This window comes from Rana temporaria, chromosome 9 (assembly GCF_905171775.1).
Source record: "Rana temporaria chromosome 9, aRanTem1.1, whole genome shotgun sequence".
In the NCBI taxonomy this organism is placed as follows: Eukaryota; Metazoa; Chordata; class Amphibia; order Anura; family Ranidae; genus Rana; species Rana temporaria.
The window spans coordinates 171189951-171205149 of NC_053497.1; positions in this window are offsets into that span (position 1 = coordinate 171189951).

The following is a 15199-nucleotide window of genomic DNA, read 5'->3' on the forward strand; positions in this document are numbered from 1 at the left end:
GTTTTCGTTGCGGTAAAAATTCGATATAGAGAGATTCAACATTATAGGGAAAAGATTCGACATTATAGAGAAAAGATTCGACACTATAGAAATAATAGATTCGACATTACAGAGAATAGATTTCGATTTATGAGAAAATAGATTTGACATTATAGAGAATAGATTCGACATTATTACTAGTCATACAACATTAGAATTCTTGTAGGCGGAATATTCAAACGGAAATGTACGATTCGGCGTAAAGATTCGACGTTCCGTCGAATATTCTTTTGACCATTCGACAGAAACCAAGTATTATTGGATTTTCGGACGAAAGCTATTCCCCAACGAAAAACAAAATAAATCAAAACAATTTTCGGGAGTAACTAAATAAATTTATTTTCCAAACGAAAACGAAAAAACGAAACGAAATATTCCAGTCTGCACATGTCTAGTTACTAAATAGTGGCCAACTTAACCACTTAAGGACCGCCTCATGTACATATACGTCAGCAGAATGGCACAGGCAGGCACATCAACGTATATATATATACGTGCCCTGCTTGACGTGGGTCGGGGGTCCGATCGGGACCCCCCCCCCGTACATGCGGCGGTCCCCGTGGCTTCAGGAGCGATCCGGGACGACGGCGCGGCTATTCGTTTATAGCCGCTCCGTCGCGATCGCTCCCCGGAGCTGAAGAACGGGGAGAGCCGTGTGTAAACACGGCTTCCCCGTGCTTCACTGTGTCGGCGCATCGATCGCGTCATTCCCTTTATAGTGAAGACACGATCGATGACGTCAGTCCTACAGCCACACCCCCCTACACTAGTAAACACACACAAAGTAAACCCTAACTCCTACAGCGCCCCCTGTGGTTAACTCCCAAACTGCAACTGTCATTTTCACAATAAACAATGCAATTTAAATGCATTTTTTGCTGTGAAAATGACAATTGTCCCAAAAATGTGTCAAAATTGTCCGAAGTGTCCGCCATAATGTCGCAGTCACGAAAAAAATCGCTGATCGCCGCCATTAGTAGTAAAAAAATAAAAATAAATAAAAATGCAAAAAAACTATCCCCTATTTTGTAAACACTATAAATTTTGCGCAAACCAACCGATAAACGATTATTGCGATTTTTTTTACCAAAAATATGTAGAAGAATACGTATCGGCCTAAACTGAGGGAAAAAAAATGTTATATATGTTTTTGGGGGATATTTATTATAGCAAAAAGTAAAAAATATTGAATTTTTTTCAAAATTGTCGCTCTATTTTTGTTTATAGCGCAAAAAATAAAAACCGCAGAGGTGATCAAATACCACCAAAAGAAAGCTCTATTTGTGGGGAAAAAAAGACGCCAATTTTGTTTGGGAGCCACGTCACACGACCGTGCAATTGTCTGTTAAAGCGACGCAGTGCCGAACTGTAAAAACCCCTTGGGTCTTTAGGCAGCATTTTGGTCCGGGGCTTAAGTGGTTAAAGTCTCTCTTAAAACAAAGTCCACATATATTAAGATAAAAAAAATATCATCCACCATCACCAACGAAAACAGAACGTGCCACTACCTTAACCGCTTGTCAAATGCTGCACGAGCAGCATATATATGCGCTCGTCTGTGCATATATACGTACACGTATGTCCCCTTTAAGAGAACTGGGAGTGTGACTGCGGGTCCTGTGGAATTCGATGTCTGCCGGGTGCCCACGATCGTGTCACAGAGCGGCAGAATGGGGGTATGCCTGTGTAAACAAGGCATTTCCCTGTTCTGCTTAGTGACAGGACACTGATTGTCTGCTCCCTGTCATCGGGAGCAGCGATCAGTGTCGTGTCACATCAGTGCCGACTGCCTCACGCACTTATATGTCGGCAGAATTGCAAGGCAGGCAAAGCAATGTTTATATACGTTGCTTTGAACCTGCCCCCTAGCGCCTGCCGCGGTCTCTGTGACCGTGCCTGCGGGACCTGCGGACTCGATGTCTGTCGGTGTCCCGCGATCGGGTCATGGAATGGCAGAATGGGGGAATGCCTGTGTAAACAAGGCATCTCACTGTTCTGCCTAGTGACACAACACTGATTGTATGCTCCCTCTCATTAGGAGCAGCGATCAGTGTCATGTCACAGTAAGCCACTCCTCCTAACAGTTAGAATCACTCCCTAGGACACACTTAACCCTTTCCCCACCCCCTACTGGTTAACCCCTTCATTGCCAGTGTCATTTACACAGTAATCAGTGCTTTTTTATAGCACTGATCGCTGTATAAATGACAATGGTCCAAAAATAGCTTTAAAAGTGTCCGATGTGTCTGCCGCAATATCGCAGTAATATCGCTGATCGCCACCATTACTAATAAAAAAATGTAATAAAAATGGCATAAAACTATCCCCTATTTTGTAGACGCTATAACCTTTGTGCAAACCAATCAATATATGCTTATTGTGATTTTTTTTACCAAAAATATGTAGAATAATACATATCGGCCTCAACTGAGAAAGAAATTATTTTTTTATATATTTTATACACACAGATCCACGTCCTTGTCTGTGTAAGGGCTGATCGCGGGCACCCGGCGGACATCGCGGCCGCCAGGCACGCACATCCGCACCGGAGTGATGCGCCAGGCACGCGCGCGCCGCCGCTTGCACGACCCACAGTGGCCGGAGGAGCCGAGGACGTCAATAGATGTCCTCCCGGCCTTGTAGAGCCACCTTGTGGCTGTCAATGTCCAATGCTGGGGCTCCAAGTGGTTAAGCTCTGTCTTTTCAACATCCAAAAACCTTAATAAATTATTAATGAAAACAATTTGCAGGCAAATAAAAAAAAAAACATTGAGTAAACACACAAGTAAATTACTGCACTCAAATGTAAAATTTTATTTTTGTTTTACTGCTCTGTACTCAACGCTGCATTGCTGATCTTTACTCAGCTGTGTGCAATGTCCCTTAGACCACAATGCATCTCATTGCAGATCAGTAAAAAAATAAGCATTTTTTACTCCCGTGTGCAACTGGCCTTAAAGTATTAAAATGTATGCATTTGGTCTGCACTGACATTTGTCTAATGAGTCGTCAAGTGTTAACTGAAAAAAATTGTCTTAGGAATTTTTCTCAAAGGGAATGGCAGTTATCTCAATGGGTTCTCACTATTCCCTTTGCAATTAATATAGGACGTTGAGAGGATGGTTTTTCAATATTCCTATGAGATCATTGCTGTAACTGGTAAAAATGGTGTTAATTAGTTTCTATGAGCCCAATTTGTAAATTCAAATTCTTGTTTCATAAAACTATTAGTTGAAGCATGCAATCATTCAGTCTATTCTACACATTCTGTATTTTGGGCCATTAGCTATGTTTTGGAAATAGACTGATCAAAATTGCTCTGCAATAGTACAAGTGTATATAGTGCAAAATTCGCCAACAAAGCAAAGATCATTTATTAACCACTTAAGCCCCGGACCAATATGCTGCTAAATGCCCAAAGGCGTTTTTACAATTCGGCACTGCGTCGCTTTAACAGACAATTGCGCGCTCGTGCGACGTGGCTCCCAAACAAAATTGGCGTCCTTTTTTCCCCACAAATAGAGCTTTCTTTTGGTGGTATTTGATCACCTCTGCGGTTTTTATTTTTTGCGCTATAAACAAAAATAGAGCGACAATTTTGAAAAAAATGCAATATTTTTTACTTTTTGCTGTAATAAATATCCCCCAAAAACATATATACAATTTATTTTTTTCCTCAGTTTAGGCCGATACGTATTCTTCTACCTATTTTTGGTAAAAAAAATCGCAATAAGCGTTTATCGATTGGTTTGCGCAAAATTTATAGCGTTTACAAAATAGTGGATATTTTTATTGCATTTTTATTAATTTTTTTTTTTAACTACTAATGGCGGCAATCAGCAATTTTTTCCGTGACTGCGACATTATGGCGGACACTTCGGACAATTTTGACACATTTTTGGGACCATTGTCATTTTCACAGCAAAAAATGCATTTAAATTGCATTGTTTATTGTGAAAATGACAGTTGCAGTTTGGGAGTTAACCACAGGGGGCGCTGAACGTTTTAGGCTTCACCTAGTGTGTGTTTACAACAGTAAGGGGGTGGGGCTGTAGGTCTGACGTCATCGATTGTGTCTCCCCTATAAAGGGGACGACACGATCGATGCGCCGCCACAGTGAAGCACGGGGAAGCCGTGCTTACATACGGCTCTCCCCGTTCTTCAGCTCCGGGGAGCGATCGCGACGGAGCGGCTATAAACGAATAGCCGCGCCGTCGTCCCGATCGCTCCCCGAGGGAATCCGCCCGCCGCACGCAGCGCGGGGGGGGTCCCGATCGGACCCCCGACTCGCGGGAAGGCAAGGACGTATATATACGTCCTTCTGCCTTTCCGTGCCATTGTGCGGATGTAAATAGTTGTGCGGCGGGCGTTAATAGAGGAGGGGCGTTGACTGGTCTATGGAAGGTTCTTGTTATGTTGAGAGATTTTAGATTGATTGAGCTAGGATCTCTCCGCCCACATCTGTTCACCGTCCATTTCCATCAAGCAATGTAGTATATACTGTGGCCCAGATTCTCAAAGGACTTACGACGGCGTAGCGCCATGTACGCCGTCGTAAGTCCGAATGAGAGCCATCGTATCTATGCGGCTGACTCTTAGAATCAGTTACGCATAAATTTGGCTAAGATACGAGCGGCGTAAGTCTCTTACACCGTCGTATCTTAGTTGCATATTTACGCTGGCCGCTATGTGGCGCTTCCGTAGATTTCCGCGTCAAATATGCTAATGAGCTAGATACGCCGATTCACGAACGTACGTGCGCCCGGCGTAGCAAGATACGTTGTTTACGTAAGACATACGCCAGCGTAAAGTTATCCCTCATAAAGCAGGGGTAAGTCATGTTAGGTATGGACGTCGGAAACATACGAACAGCGTCGTGCTTTACGTCATTTGCGTAAGACATCCGTGAATGGGGCTGGACGTAAGATACGTTCACGTCGACTAGGCATCGAGCAGGCGTAATTTATTTTGAAAATTCGACGTGATACTGAGCATGCGCGCGCATGCGCCGTTCGAAAAAGCATCATTTACGTGGGGTCATGATTAGTTTACATAAAACACGCCCCCCTGTTCCTCATTTGATTTAGGCGCGCTTACGCCGGCACATTTACGCTACGATACGCTACGCCTGCCTACAGTTACGCCGCCCTACAAGAATCTAAGCCTGTATATTTAAATAAAATATTATTTAACCACTTGGCCTCTGGTAAATTTACGCCCCTTCATGGCCAGGCCTTTTTTTTTCGACTAGGGTCACATTTTGCAATTGTTATCTAACAATTGCGCATTTGTGCGACGCTGTACCCAAATAAAAATGTATATATTTTTTTCCCCACAAATAGAGCTTTCTTTTGGTGGCATTTGATCACCTCAGCGGTTTTTATTTATTGTGCTAAAAACAAAAAAAGACTTACAATTTTGAATAATATAATATATTTTTTACTTTCTGCTATAAAACATATCCAATAAAAAAAATGTAAAAAATCGAATGTCTTCATCAATTTAGGCATATATGTATTCTGCTACATATTTTTGGTTAAAAAAATCCTAATAAGTGTATATTACCAATATTCATATAAAAGAACATCTGGGTATCAGTGACCGTACCATGATTTCATTTATTGTTAGCTGTAAGCAACAAATACATATGGGAAAGACAAAAACACTTAACTTTAGGAGAGCAAATTTTCCAAGAATGAGGGCTGCTCTCCATGACTTGGACTAATAAAGCCGTTGATATTCAGATCAATGTTTAACCCCTTCAGCAAGAGAGTATCGACCATAAATATCCATTGGGTCTCTTTTTTAGACAGATCTCTGACCAAATTGGACCCTCTCCACATAGGTTTCAAATGATCAATGGCCCAGTACATGTTGGCATTCATGGTTCCCTCAATGAACTGTAGCTCCCCAGTGCCGGCAGCACTTATGCAGCCCCAGACCATGACACTCCCACCACCATGCTTGACTGTAGGCAGGACACACCTGTCTTTGTACTCCTCACCTGGTCGCCGCCACACACACTTGACACCATCTAAACCAAATAAGTTTATTATTGGTCTCATCAGACCACAGGACATGGTTCCAGTAATCCATGTCCTTAGTCTGCTTGTCTTCAGCAAACTGTTTGCGGGTTTTCTTGTGCATCATCTTTAGAAGAGGCTTTCTTCTGAGATGACAGTCATGCAGACCAATTTGATGCAGTGTGTGGCGTATGGTCAGATCACTGACAGGCTGTCACAAACTACGGTAAATGAGCGTGAACCACAACTGCGGTTAGGGAAAGTTTTCAATGCACTCTGTGTAATGTGATTTTCAGTACTGGACCCCAGGCGTCACTCTAATCAGAGAAAAAGAGTTTGGGGGTTCACTACATCATATCTCTCACATATAGCAATGCATCTGTCACAAACTACGGTGATCAAGAGTGAACCGCAACTACGGTTAAGGAAAGTTTTCAATGCACTTATCTACGTAATGTGATTTTCAGTACTGGACACCAGGCGTCACTCTAATCAGAGAAAAATTGTTTGGGGGTTCACTACATCATATCTCTCACATATACAGTAGCAATGTATTGAGCTACTAAGAGTGGAGGTATTTCTACATACCAACAACCCTTAGCTTTAAAAAGGTATAGCGAACATGTTCAGTATTTCAGGCCGGGAGGCCGTATACTATTAACAACAAATGTCAAGCACGTAGCATATAAAAATACTGTATGCAGATAGCATTTACTTGAGAGAGGCAACTGAATATTAAATGGATTATGAGTATATGTCCCTTTAAGATATGCCACAACTGTAAGTATTGTAGACGTCCTCTTCTTCTTCTAGAATCTAGAATACGTTCAACCTTGTAATGTTCCTCACCCTGAACTAGGATAGGGGGTGCGGGAGGAGGATTCCTACCAGAAAATTGATTGGGTAGGTAGGGTTTAAGAAGAGAGACATGAAATGACGGATGAATCCTCAATTCCGGGGGGAGAGAAAGTTGCATGGTATTTTGGTTGATGACCTTAGAAATAGGAAATGGACCAAAGAATTGCTTGGCCAGTTTCTTAGCGGGTATATGTAACCATACATTTTTTGTAGAGAGCCATACTTGATCTTCAACTTTATAAGGTGGTGAAGGTCTATGTCGAAGATCATAATAGGTTTTTTGGAGAACTTGTGCCCGTTTGAGATTTTGTTTAAAAACTTACAGAACAGAAGAAAGGGTAGACCAATAATCATTAGTTGAGGGTACATTTGTAAGTAGTGGAGACTCAGGCAGAATATTAGGGTGAAAGCCATAGTTTGCATAAAAAAGAGAATAACGAGTAGAAGAACTGGTAGAATTATTGTAAGAAAACTAAGCAAGAGGAAAAAGGGTAGTCCAGTTATCCTGAAGATGAGTGCAGTAACATCTAAGGTATTGTTCAAGACATTGGTTTACACGTTCTGTTTGTCCATTTGTTTGTGGATGGTATGCACTGGAGTATCTATGATCTATATGAAGGATGTGACATAGAGCTTTCCAGAATTTTTAAACAAATTGGGAACCTCTATCATAAACCAGACGTGAAGGAACGCCATGTAACTTAATGACATGGTCAAGTAGAGTTTTCGCTGTTTCTTTGGAAGAGAGTAATTTTTTAAGCGGAACAAAGTGAGCCATCTTCGTAAGCATATCAACTGTTACCATGATGGTATTGTAACCATTGGAAGGAGGTAAATCAACGATAAAATTCAGAGATAATGCTTCCCAAGGTTTAGAAAGAATAGGTAAAGACATCAGTAAGCCATAGGGTGGTCTTCTCTCATGCTTAGATCTTATACAGACCTCACAGGTGGATACTGATTCTTCTATGGTAGTTGTCATATTGGGCCACCAGAAATAGCGTTGGATAAGATCAGTGGTCTTTTCTATTCCAGGATGACCAGCTAAGGGAGCATTATGTAGAACTTTTAGTATGTGGATAATCATAGAAGTAGGAATATAAAGTTGAGTATGCTTATAAAGAAAACCTTCTTCATCTTGCGTTAACCCCTGAGGAATGGTAGTATTTTGCGTATTCAAACTTTGTTTAAGTAACTGTTTTAGATTGAGGTTAGCGAGCATGAACTTATGAGAAAGAATGAGAGGAGGTGGAGAAGAAGATTCTTCAATAGGTTCTGAAAGTCTCGAGAGAGAGTCCGCTTTGCCATTTTTTGCACCTGGCCTATAGGTGATCAAAAAATCGAATCTATCAAAAAAAAAGACTCCAATGTACTTGTCTTGAGGAAAGGGTTTTGTTAGACTTGAGAAATTGCAAATTGCGATGATCAGTATAAATTATTATAGGATTTATCGAACCTTCTAATAAATGGCGCCAGTTTTCTAAGGCGCATTTAATTGTGAGTAATTCTTTTTCACCAATAGGATAGTTACATTCCGCTGAATTTAAGGTTTTTGAAAAAAATGCAACCGAATGAAGTGGTGAATCAGAAGCAGGACGTTGAGAGAGTATTGCGCCCAGGGCGGTTTGTGAAGCATCAACTTCCAATACGAAATGATACTTAGGATTTGGAAGCTGCAGAATAGGAGCAGTAGTAAAATGATGTTTTAATTGTTCGAAAGCGATCTGGGCAGTATTTGACCAGATAAAGTTTACAGAAGAACTGGTAAGTTGGGTAAGGGGTTTCACAAGTAAGGAGACATTTTTTATAAACTTTCTGTAGAAGTTAGCAAAGCCCAAAAAACTTTGTATCGCCTTTTTGCAAGTAGGTGTAGGCCAATTCAAAATACAAGCTACTTTGGATTGGTCCATATGTATGCCTTTTGGAGAGATAACAAAGCCAAGGAAGGAAATATTAGTTTGTTCAAAGACACACTTTTCAAGTTTGGCGTAAAGCGAATGAGCTCTGAGTCTTGCAAGCACCCATCTGACATGTCTTTGATGTTGCGTTAAGTCGTCTGAGCCAATAAGTATGTCATCTAAATACACAACTATGCATATGTCCAGAAGGTCTCTGAGGATATCATTCACAAAGCTTTGAAAGGTTGCTGGAGCATTGCACAAGCCGAAAGGCATGACAGTATATTCGAAAAGTCCGTAACTTGTGCGGAAGGCGGTCTTCCATTCATTGCCGGATTAAATACCAATCAAATTGTAAGCGCCTCTGAGGTCGAGTTTAGTGAATATGGTAGAAGCCTGCAATCTTTCAATCAATTTGGGAATGAGTGGAAGAGGGTACCGATTCTTCACTGTGACTTTATTCAAGGCGCGGTAGTCTATTATAGGTCTGAGACTAGCATCTTTATTCCTGACAAGAAACATTCCAGCACTGGCAGGAGAAGTGGAGGGTTTAATAAAAAAAAATGTAGGTTGTCCTGTAAATATTTCTTTAAATGTTGGAGTTCAGGTTGGGAAAGTGAGTAGATCCTGCCTGTAGGTATAGGGCTACCTGGCAATAATTCAATAGGACAGTCATATATCCTATGAGGGGGCAATGTCTCCTGCGGAGCAAGATCAAGCAGTTGAGCAACTTGGTAACAAGTCTGTTTACAGTAAGGAGAATGCAGAACTACAGTTCCTTGGTCCCAGAGACCAGGCAATGCAGCTTAAGCCATGGTAGACCCAATACAACAGGGAAAAGAGGAGATGGGATAACGTCAAAAGACAAAAAAAAAATTTGAGATGTGATTATCTCCACAAGTCGTCAATAAAGGTTGAGTTTGGTGTAAGATAGGCCCTGAAGCAGAAGTTGTTCCATCAATGAAGATCACAGATAAAGGAGATGATTTTTTCAAGTGTGGATTTTTTTCTGAGGAGACAAGGCCTGAATCAATGAAGTTACCACAAGCGCCTGTATCCAACATAGCTTTGACAGGAATTCTAACATGATCCCACTGTAAAATAATAATAAGAAAAATGTAAGCGGTGTGTTTGTAAATGAACCGTGTCAATTTGAAAAGGCAAATTGGCTTACGTTCGTCCTTTTTCTTTTTTACAAGAGGACAAGAAAAGATTGTATGGTCCGGTGAGGCACAATAAAGGCAAAGATTCAATAAGCGTCGACGAGCTCTCTCGGATAAGGTAAGTGGACCACGCACAGTCGCGATCTACATTTTTTCATCAAGAGAAGGCAGACTCAATTTTTGAGGTGTAGGGACAGGTGCTGTGGAACTTGATTGACGTTCAGCTCGTCTCTCTCTTAACATACGATCTAATAGATAGAATGTTGTATGATGTCATTAAGAGATTGGGGGAGATCTGCTCTAGCCAACTCATTCTTCAGTGGTTCGGAGAGGCCGAGACGAAATTGGTTACGGAGAGTCTCGAGAGCCCACCTCTGAAATTCCACTATGAAGTCCTCAACTGGCCATCTACCTTGTTTGAGATTCCTAATAGCATTTTCAGCGGTCAGTTGCTTATTGAATCATCATAGAGCAAAGACATAGTTGTCAGAAATTGTGGACAAGAATATAGGATTGGATCCTCTTTTTCTAGATAGGTATTTGCCCAAGCATGTGGTTCTCCACTCAAATAGGATATAAGGGTAAGCACCTTAACCCTATCATTGGGGAAGGTGCGAGGGCGTAATTCAAACATTAATTTACATGCATTAATGAATTCTCTGTAGGTCTTTCGATCACAAGTGAAGGGTACAGGTGGGTTGACCTTAGGTTCAGGAGCAACACGAGACACATTTGGATTCTGAGCAACTAAATCTTGCAGAGTTTGATTCTCCAATTGAAGAGTTTGTACCGTTTGAGTCTACCTTTTGAGTAAGGGCGACAACATGGTTAGCAAGTTCCGCTGGGTTCATGATAAGGTTCTATTATTCTGTCACAAACTATGGTGAGAGTGAACCACAAGGTTCTATTATTCTGTCACAAACTATGGTGAGAGTGAACCACAACTGCGGTTAGAGAAAGTTTTCAATGCACTTCTCTATGTAATGTGATTTTCATCACTGGACCCCAGGCGTCACTCTAATCAGAGAAAAAGAGTTTGGGGGTTCACTACATCATATCTCTCACATATAGCAATGTATTGAGCTACTAACGGTGGAGGTATTTCTACATACCAACAACCCTTAGCTTTAAAAAGGTATAGCAAACATGTTCAGTATTTCAGGCCGGGAGGCCGTATACTATTAACAACAAATGCCAAGCACGTAGCATATGAAAATACTGTATGCAGATAGCATTTACTTGAGAGAGGCAACTGAACATTAAATGGATTATGAGTATATGTCCCTTTAAGATATGCCACAACTGTTATATGAAACCATAATAACTAATCCCAAGCACAGCAGGGTAGTATAAACTAGAGCCAGATTCAAATACATCAAATGCCAGTAGTTTATTGTAGCGTGGTCCGGCTACGCCAGACAATAATAGAACAGCGTGCGCTATCCTCGCTGTTCTGTTTATAGGAGGGAGGCGTGTGTAAAATGGAGCGTTGATTACGCTCGGCACTTCCGCGTTCCTCGCTGGAACGCATGCGACGCCGAGTGATGACGTCAGTGCGCGGTCGCCGTATGCGTTCCAGCGTGGAACGCAATACGGAGACGAGCGCCGTTTACACAGACTGACCCCCACCCAGTGTTAAGCCCTGTACACATGATCGGATATCTGATGGATTTTTTCGTCGGATATGCGATGAAGCTGACTTTTATCAGTCTTGCCTACACACCATCGGTCAAAAATCCGACCGTGTCCAAGGCGGTGACGTGCTGAGAAAAATTAAGTTCAATGCTTCCAAACATGCGTCAACTTGATTCTGAGATGGACTTCCACACAGACGATCGTTTTTTTCTATCGTTTTTTTATCCATAGGAAAATTTTAAAACATGTTCTATTTTTTTCACCGATGGAAAACAAACCGATCGTGTGTACAGGGCTTTAGTCTTAGGACTAAAACAGCATTTTAGTTTTAGTCCCTTTAGTCTTCTGCAATTGTTTTAGTCATATTCAGTCGACTAAACCTCCAGTAGATTTTAGTCAACTAAAATGTCCTACGTTTTAGTCAAATAATACACCCGTAAGTACAATTACGGGTGTAATTAAATTGTAACGCATTAATTAACATTTCTCTACAATTTCCAAACTCATTATATACTGCTTGAGTGAAGAATCGAATATGTTATTATTTATGGTATGGAGGTATGAAGTCAAATTTTAATTTAGTTTTAGTCTTAGTCTTTTGACTAAAATGGCATTTTAGTTTTAGTCCCATTTTAGACCTTTGACTAAAATGCCATTATAGTTTTAGTCGTATTTTAGTCATCTCAAATGTTTTAGTTTTAGTCATATTTTAGTAGACTAAAATAGTATTCATTTAGTTAAATGAAATGTTTTTGTCAACTAAATTAACACTGCCCCCACCGCTTCAACCTCAGCAGTAATGCTGGAAGCACTCATATGTCTACTTCCCAAAGACAACCTGTGAATATGATGCTGAGCACGTGCACTCAACTTTGGTTGACCATGGCGAGGCCTTTTCTGAGTGGAACCTGTCGTGTTAAACTGCTGTATGGTTTTGGCCACCATGCTGCAGCTTGGTTTCAGAGTCTTGGCAATCTTTATGTAGAGAAACAATTCTTTTTTTCAGATCCTTAGAGAGTTCTTTGCCATGAGGTGCCATGTTAAACTTCCAGTGACCAGTATGAGAGAGTGAGAGCGATAACACCAAATTTAACACACCTGCTCCCCATTCACACCCCGAGACCTTGTAACACTAACGAGTCACATGACACCGGGGAGGGAAAATGGCTAATTGGACCCAATGTTCTCACTTTTGTTGCCAGCAGTTTAGGCATTAATGGCTGTGTTGATGTATTTTGAGGAAACAGCAAATTTTCACTGTTATACAAGCTGTACACTCACTACTTTACATTGTAGCAAAGTGACATTTCATCAGTGTTGTCACATGAAAACATAGAATAAAATATTTACAAAAATGTGAAGGGTGTACTCACTTTTGTGACATACTATGGCCCAGATTCACAAAGGAGATACGACGGAGTATCTCAGATACTCCGTCGTATCTCTCAGAGTATCTATACGACTGATTCATAGAATCAGTTACGCATAGATATCCCTAAGATCCGACTGGTGTAATTGTTTTACACTGTCGGATCTTAGGATGCAGTACCGCGGCCGCCGCTGGGGGGAGTTTGCGTCGTAAACCAGCGTCGGATATGCAAATTAGGAGTTACGGCGATCCACGACGGTTTTTCGCGTTCGCTACGTCGCCGCTAGTCTAGTTTCCCGTCGCAAAGTTAGTCGTCGTTTTGGGTGCCTTAACTTTAGACAGCAAACGTATTGCTGTCTAAAGTATGGCCGTCGTTCCCGCGTCGAAATTTAAAATTTCACGTCGTTTGCGTAACACGTCCGGGAATACGGAAGTACGCTACGCACATCGCCGATCGCAAAAATTACGTCAGTTCGCGCAAAGCACGGCGGGAATTTCGAAACGGAGCACGCGCAGTAGGTCCGGCGCGGGAGCGCGCCTAATTTAAATTGTACCCGCCCATTCGATTTGGACCGCCTTGCGCCGGACGTATTTACGATACACCGCCGCAAGTTTCCAGGTAAGTGCTTTGTGGATCGGGCACTAAAACTGAAAACTTGCGGCGGTGTAACGTAAACGGCTTACGTTACACGGGCGCAATTGTACCTGAATCTGGCCCTAAGTGTATGGTGGGCGGTCTGCAAGTGGTTAAAATGGAGCACAACTTTTAAAAATCTACAAGGATCTAAAACATCTCTTTGGACATCCAAAATAAATAAGCTGGTGGCACGCCATAAAATCCAATGCAAGTGAAGCTTTATTATTCCAGAAAAACAACAAGAATCCCATCCTCAGACTTCCTCCTCTGGCCTGCTTCACCTTAAACTGGGCTAAACTTCTTATTATGTATATTAGCCGGAGTTTGGCTTTAAATGGTTAGTGTATCTAAATCTGCTAGTCCATCTAATACTCCCCTTCCCAAGATTGACAGTGCAGCTGTCCAAATGTGCCCCCCTGTGCTCCTTCATCCAGAGTAGGGGTGCTCTAATACAGGAAGGCCCGGATTCACAAAGCACTTACGCCGACGTATCTCGATATACGCCGCGTAAGTGTAACTATGCGCCTTCGTATCTGTGCGCCGTGCCCACAGAACTAGATAAGCCTGAAAATAGGCTTCATCCGACCGACGTAACTTTCCTACGCCGGCGTATCGTGGGCGCATATTTACACTGGCCGCCTCATTGCAAATATGCAAATGAGGGAGATACGTCGATTCGCGAACGTAGTTGCTCCCGGCGCATAATATACGCGGTTTGCGTAAGGCTTACGTCCGGCGTATAGTTATTCCCCATCTATGAGGCGCAACTCAAGCAAAGGTATGGACCAGGGAACAGCCGTCGTATTTTACGTCATTTACGTAGTAGTACGTAAATAGGGCTGGGCGTAGGTTACGTTCACGTCGTAGGCAGTGATCCGTCGTATCTTAGGGAGTAGTTCCGACGTGATTCTGCGCATGCACACTGGGTTGCATCCACGGGACGGCGCATGCGCCGTACGTTATTCGTATATTTATGACGCTCAGTCCATCATTTACATGGGGTCACGCCTCATTAGCATGGCTCACGCCAACTTCCACCTACGCTGGCTTACGCCGAGGAAACCCAGCGTAGATTTGGGGGCGAGTGCTTTGTGAATCCAGTGCTTGCATCTGTGCGCTGGGTCGGCGTAGCGTATATTACTGTGTTTTTTATTTTGTTTGTTTATTTTTTTTGTGGTTGAACTGAGTGGACTTGTGTCTTTTTTCAACCTGACTGACTATGTAACTATGTAACTATCGGTGCTGGGCAGAGGTTAGCAGTACTCTGCCCTGCTGTCAGCACTTCATCTTTGGAGATGGCAATATCCAGATTTTCCACTGCCGATTCTCTGGCATACTGCTGGACAGGCACATTCCTACATCCAAGATCATCCCATGCAGAAACAGGATCATCAAGGTAAGTCAGCACTTGCTGCATCCGCCATAAGACCTCTGCGTCCATAGCTGCGGGGGCAGGTTGGCAAAGCACACTGTTACTCTGCCACATTGCCGACTCTTCAGGCAGGATTTCAGCGTTGTCCACTGGTATTTCCTGATAGTCCCAGGCTAAGGGAGCCCAGCCCTGGCGCTGAGCATA